The 6,000-nt window shown below is 36.7% G+C and overlaps 1 pseudogene; it reads right to left on the bottom strand.

The window, feature by feature from the left end:
• Positions 1–5,302: 5,302 nt before the first annotated feature.
• LOC149193357 (K(+) efflux antiporter 5-like) overlaps positions 5,303–6,000 on the bottom strand; it is a 189,147-nt pseudogene continuing 188,449 nt past the window's right edge.

Genomic DNA, 6,000 nt, shown 5'->3' with positions numbered 1-6,000 from the left:
TAATTCTGGAGCAGAATCCTAAGAGAAATCTACCAGGGAATTAGATAAGTCATCACAAAATGGGAAAAGCAAAAGTAGGGAGTTGGAAAAAGATACAGCTCAATCTACTAAAAAGACAGTTATGTTTTGAGACAATAAACTAATGGCTCACATCTCGCATGTTTCCTTTAGCTCACATCGCAAATTGTAAAATCGCCATTATCGCAATTCAAAGGCTCGCCACCTTAGAAGCTTTCTTCCCAATTTACGATGCATACATTTATAAGCATTAAAGCTAAGGGATAATGAAGCATTAGTGGGAATTTAGTAAGAGTTAACTGCATTTATGTGTGAAAATCCATTTAACGTGATAAGGTATCCTCTTATGTGCGTTCGAATAAAACTCCTTTTATCACCTTTACAAGTTATCCACATTATTTCATTTCACGTTCATTGTCATGATTGTGTATCTGATAGTTGTTGTTCTTCACTTTCAGGGAAAATCCATAGAGAAAATCGTTGGGAACTATGGTGAACAAAGGTAGGGCAATTGTCTCTGAGAAGTCAGAAATTACTCCTCTATTTATGGATACTACATGCAGTAGAGAGGGAGGAAGCACTACGTGGCAGGCCATGTATAATATACTGGAGGAAAAGTAACCAAGGATTCTGGAAACAAAGGCTACTCATCAAGAGGTTATGGGATCTTTTACAACAAATAACCTACAACTCATGTAACACCTACCAGAGCCACAAGTCATCTACAACAAGAAATTCGTCGAGAAGTTTGCCAAAGAAAACAAGGACCCAGTAGATTGCACCTGCACTTGGTAATGAGGGCAAAATCAAGAAAGACAAGAATAGTATGTGCTCTACTGCGTCTATTTGTCCCCCTCATAGCTTTGCAGCGGCCATGCTATGTAGACTATTTGGAAAACCTGATAATACTAAATTGTCCCTAGAATGGTTGCCATTAATAGATGCAATTGTAAATGCAATGATAACGTATTGGGCACAAATTTTGTCTGATAATTTAGCAAAAATAATATTGGAGTATAGAAGGAAAATAAGTGTTGCCTCGAGGGTTTACCCTTCATTTTTTATGAGCACCTATGTAATGGATGCAATTTGTTTTAGTTCGAAATTTCCTGTCATGGGATGGAAATAGACTATCCAAAATCCACTTCCCATTCATATATACCATAAAAACATGTGGGAATCTCACTTTCAACCACATTTTTTCAAAATATCATGGAGTTATGCTCTGTATCCATAAAAGGCTTTATAATAGGGATGCCCCCATGTTTTCCAAAGAAGCAGAGGTAGATGTCTTCCCAGTGGCCACATGGTTTGGGGAGGAGGCATCTACGTATATCAAGGTATTTGGCAGCATTACCTCCACCTATGTCCTCCCATACTATGTTCCATACAAATTGATGGCTAGAGAGATAACCTATCAGACAGCTAGTGAGTGAGCGATGAGAAAAACATTAAAGGAAGCAAAAAAAGCCATTTGGCCTACATTCCCTTTAAAGTGTGGAGCATTTGCATTGCATGACCTGGGCCATGCATTTAAAGAAGTAGAGGTTATGTTATCTCTGAAATTACCTAAATTCCATGGAAGGCAATATGACCGATTCGGCACTGTCAAATACTTTACCACCATGGTGAAAAGAAAAGTATCAAGTAATGAGGAAGGTGGATTTGATGACATCTTTTTGCAGAAAAACACCTTCATGGAGGTGAAGCATATGGCACAATTACTTCTTGACCATGAAGATCTTGAAACCTTTTATGAGTACAGAGAAAGGAGGCTAACAAAGGTCCCATTGGACCAATTATTGATTGAACCAATAAGAGAGCCTACTCCTAGTGTAAGCCTAGAAGGAGATTCCAAAGGAAATTCTAAAACTGATTCTGGAGCAAAATCCCAAGAGAAATCTACCGGGGAATCAGAGAATTCATCACAAAATGGGAAAAGCAGAAGTAGGGAGTCGGAAAATGATACAACCCAATCTACATAAAAGACAGTTGAGAAAACTTCAGCTAGCAAACAGGCTAAGATCCATTCCACCTCCACACAGCCAATAAAACCCTTGGTGATCAATTTAGAGGAAGAATGGGACAACTTTAATAAAATGCTCAATATAGAGGAACAAATGACAAAGTTGCAAACTCCACAACAGAAAAAAACTCAAGAAATTACAGCAGAGGAGACTGTAAATACTCAAGAGGTAGAGCACATCCCTGTTACTCCCACCTCTGAAATAGTTTTGAGAATTGAGGAGATTCCCCCTCTAGATGTGTTTTATAGCCCACAACACAAAGTTGTTGTTAAAAGACAAAGGAAGAAAAGGAAATTGGATTCTACAACTGTTACTACCCTTGATAATGAACCAATGGATGTTGTCTGGAAAGGCTCACCCATCGAACCGTCTGCCAACCTTACTAGACTGCCACAGTTTGCAAGCGCCTATGCTACATCGACCATCAACAAAGCAACAAAGGTGAAAAATGTTGCTTAAAGAAAAAGAAGATAAATGTTTTTCGCTTGAACAACAATTACAACAAGAAAAATCTGACCAGCAGGTAGAGATACAGTTAGCTAATATACAAGAAGAGTTCGAGCAGATGCAAATAAAACATCAAACCAGCTTTGTAGAGAAGGAAGTGCAAATACAAGGAATAGTTGATCTACATAAAGATGATCCAAAAATTGATCAATTTATTACTAAAGCACTCAGCCTTAACTCCCAGCTGATGCACCAAAAAGAACTATTATGCCAGAAGATTTCGCAATGGAATTATTATTGCGAAACAAGCGACAAATTGACAAGTCAAGTCATGGAAATGAGACTTGAATATGATGAAATCTTGAAAAAAGTCTTTGATTTCATCACTTAGCAGAATTCAGAAGATGGGAGAAAAGCCGACTTGCCTAAACTGGAGGAGTCACACAAAGAAATCTTATTTGTAAACTGAGATTCTCAGCTTAGAGAGGAAGAAAATGCAACAACAGAGGCAACAGTAGCAGCAAACAATGTTATCAAGAATATTAATGAAAATTTACATAGCGCCAAACTTGTGGCAGAATCCATTCTAGGTTTTCTTCGTAATGTAAAACAACTTGAACTACTATGGAGATAGGAAACAAAAGAAAAAGAAGAAGAAATTAGGCAAATGACCAGGTTGAACTGGGAAGCATATTGGAGACATTTAGTGAAACTTCACAGCCAGTGGATGATCCCGCTATGCCTAACCACTTCTACGGAGAAAATGGTGCCAGTAGTGACCAATGTCATGTTCACTGGGTAGTTGAAAGCTGAAATCAGCCAACCAACAGAGCTCAAGCCCATGATGGACATTTGCGATCTAAAGGATGAAACGTAGAATAGTTGGTCACCAGGCTCGTTTCTATTTTGGTTTTATTTTGCATAATTTGAGGAAGGTCGTTTAAACCTCCTCAACTATTTTTGTAGTAATATATTTTTAGTTTTATAGTTTAGTATTTAAACCCCTCTCATGCATTTAGAGAGGGGTCCAGAAATTTTATCACAAACAATCTTCAAAATATTCACTTTTGTTTCTTTGAGAAAGTTCTAGTGAAATTAATGGAACAATATTTATTTATATTTTATCTTGCATATTCTACTGAAATTGCACTTTTGTACTCTTAGATGGTGTTGGATGGATTGAAAGTAGATCAATATTACTGAAGTGTATGAGTAGGACGTATTATAAATGGTATTTTTATCTCATAATTATTCTTACTTATGTATCAAACAATAATTTCTCTTCAAGTTGTTTATGTGTGAAAGTTTGAATCTTGGTTAGCATTATTGCACTTCTGTATGATGATGGCCTATATTTTATGCTGAATACATGAATAATTCCTTATGCAATATATATTTCACAATCATTTTATCTAACTTTTTATAAAAAATTATTATTGTTAAATGATTTCATTTCTCATTGCAATTGAATGATCTTTATTACCAATTGGTTTTAGACATTATTGTAGATCGCATACTTAAATTTATTCCCGGGTATAGTCATAATTAGATAGTGTTTAAATTAGGATAAAATGCATGTGATTATTAGTTTAGAATAGATTACTTTTAGCTTAAACATTACTCCAAAATATCACATATCACCCCATCAGCACAATCATAAAATATATGAAACTGGTCCCATTATCCCTAGTTGGAGCCACTACTCCAAATGGAAAAGGATATACTAACCAAGGTCTGGACCGGGTGGTTTTTGCCCGTGTTGAAGTAACGATTTTCGAGGCTTCAACATTTTGGCGCTAGAAGGAGGGCCAAACTATGAATGTAAAGTAAATCCAAACCAACAAGCCATTCTAAGAGTAAAACTCCCTCACCATCACCTCCAACTTCTTGAAAGCATTCCAAATCCCGTAATCCTAGGCGAGAAGTTGCAAAGAAAATTACAGAACCCACTGCTCAAATCCCAAACAAGCTAGATCATTCTTCCTCTACTGAAGCCCCTGAACTCCAATCTTTGATTCATAAATTACAGGGGATTTAATTATCTCAAGAATAATCTGAGTTATCCCAAGATAATGTTACATGTCAGTTTACCCCATCTCAATGGTTAACTAGAGCACAAAGTGAAATGTTTGGAATCACTCTATTCGAATTCCCTCTGCCAAGCCATAAGAAAGCTAAGAAAACACCATCCAAATCTCACAGTGAGTTTCTTGCATTGACACAATCTTCATCTTCATTCATTTTGTCTATACCATCACAAGATCAATCATCCACCTCGCCACTCGAGGTTGTGATTCACATAGGTACAGGAACTACATCTTCCTCTACCCAATCACCTTCAACCACTTCTACACCTTCTCCTACTCACATACCAGCAATGGCACAGAATCCTCCAAGGAGATGGAAAAACCCAGGCGCTTTTAGGACAGTTGGGCCTTTACATCAATTTCCATCTCATCCAGAGAAATGGTTACCAAAATTCAATCCTGATAATGGCCTACTAGCTGAGGAACATATAAACAATTTCATGTTGTCCATTAACTTGAATGAAGTAGTGGAAGAAGACGCAGTTGTAAGATTATTTCCATATACTTTACAGGGAGCAGCAAGATCATGGTATTGTTCATTACCATTAGGTTCTATTAATAGTTGGGATGCTTTCTAAGAGCAAATTTTAACTAAATTTTGGGATGATAGATCCACAACTACCGTAATCAATGATCTCTCTAATTTGAAAGACGAACCGAAAGAACCCATTAAGGACTTCAACTCTCGCTTCAACAAATTATTGAATAAGATACCAACAACGTTTAAGCCCAACGATGAGGTCCAAAATGAGCGTATATTTCTGCTCTACCTTCAAACATAGATATCTTCGTTGATAGAGTTGCCAAACCAACTTTAGCAGAAAATATGAAAGAGGCAATAACTGTGGAAAAACGTATTCTAGCTGTAGAAAAGAAAAATGAATTAGAAGAACGAAAATCTAAGAAACTGACTTTTAGGGATGAATCCAAGAAGAAACCACCAAAAGATCCTTTTCATCTTGAAGGGTTACAGAAAGTCCTCAAGGCCATGTCTATTGAAATGGTTGATATCAAAAAAAAACTAGTAGAGACTTCCCCTAAGAAATATTTTATAACATTTAAAAGGAATTCCCCTGTTGATCCTAAACCTCCAAATGCTATATCAAATGTTGAATTAGATGTAGAGGAGGATGAAGTTTCAACAAAGAAAGAAAAAACAGACGATGAAGAAGTGGCAGAGTTACAAGGAATGTGGGATTTTATCCTTCCCAATGAGGAAACTCAAGAATCATTGCCTGTCGCTACCCGAAGTAAAAACCCTGTTGATTTGTCACAAAAAAATTCAAAGAAGAAGGCTTCAATTCCACCTCCCAGGGACAAAACAACAGGTAAGAAATCTTCACCAAAATCCATTCAAACTACTCCTACTCAATTGGATTATTCACCTTCACCTAAAAATCTGATAGTTTCTAATGAAATGG

The sequence above is a fragment of the Pinus tabuliformis genome, chromosome 2_2 (genome assembly GCF_031772625.1).
Source record: "Pinus tabuliformis cultivar Carrire ecotype Pingquan chromosome 2_2, CPIR1, whole genome shotgun sequence".
Taxonomy (NCBI): domain Eukaryota; kingdom Viridiplantae; phylum Streptophyta; class Pinopsida; order Pinales; family Pinaceae; genus Pinus; species Pinus tabuliformis.
The sequence above is the reverse complement of the archived record's forward strand: the minus strand, read 5'-3'. Positions and strand labels throughout refer to the sequence as shown.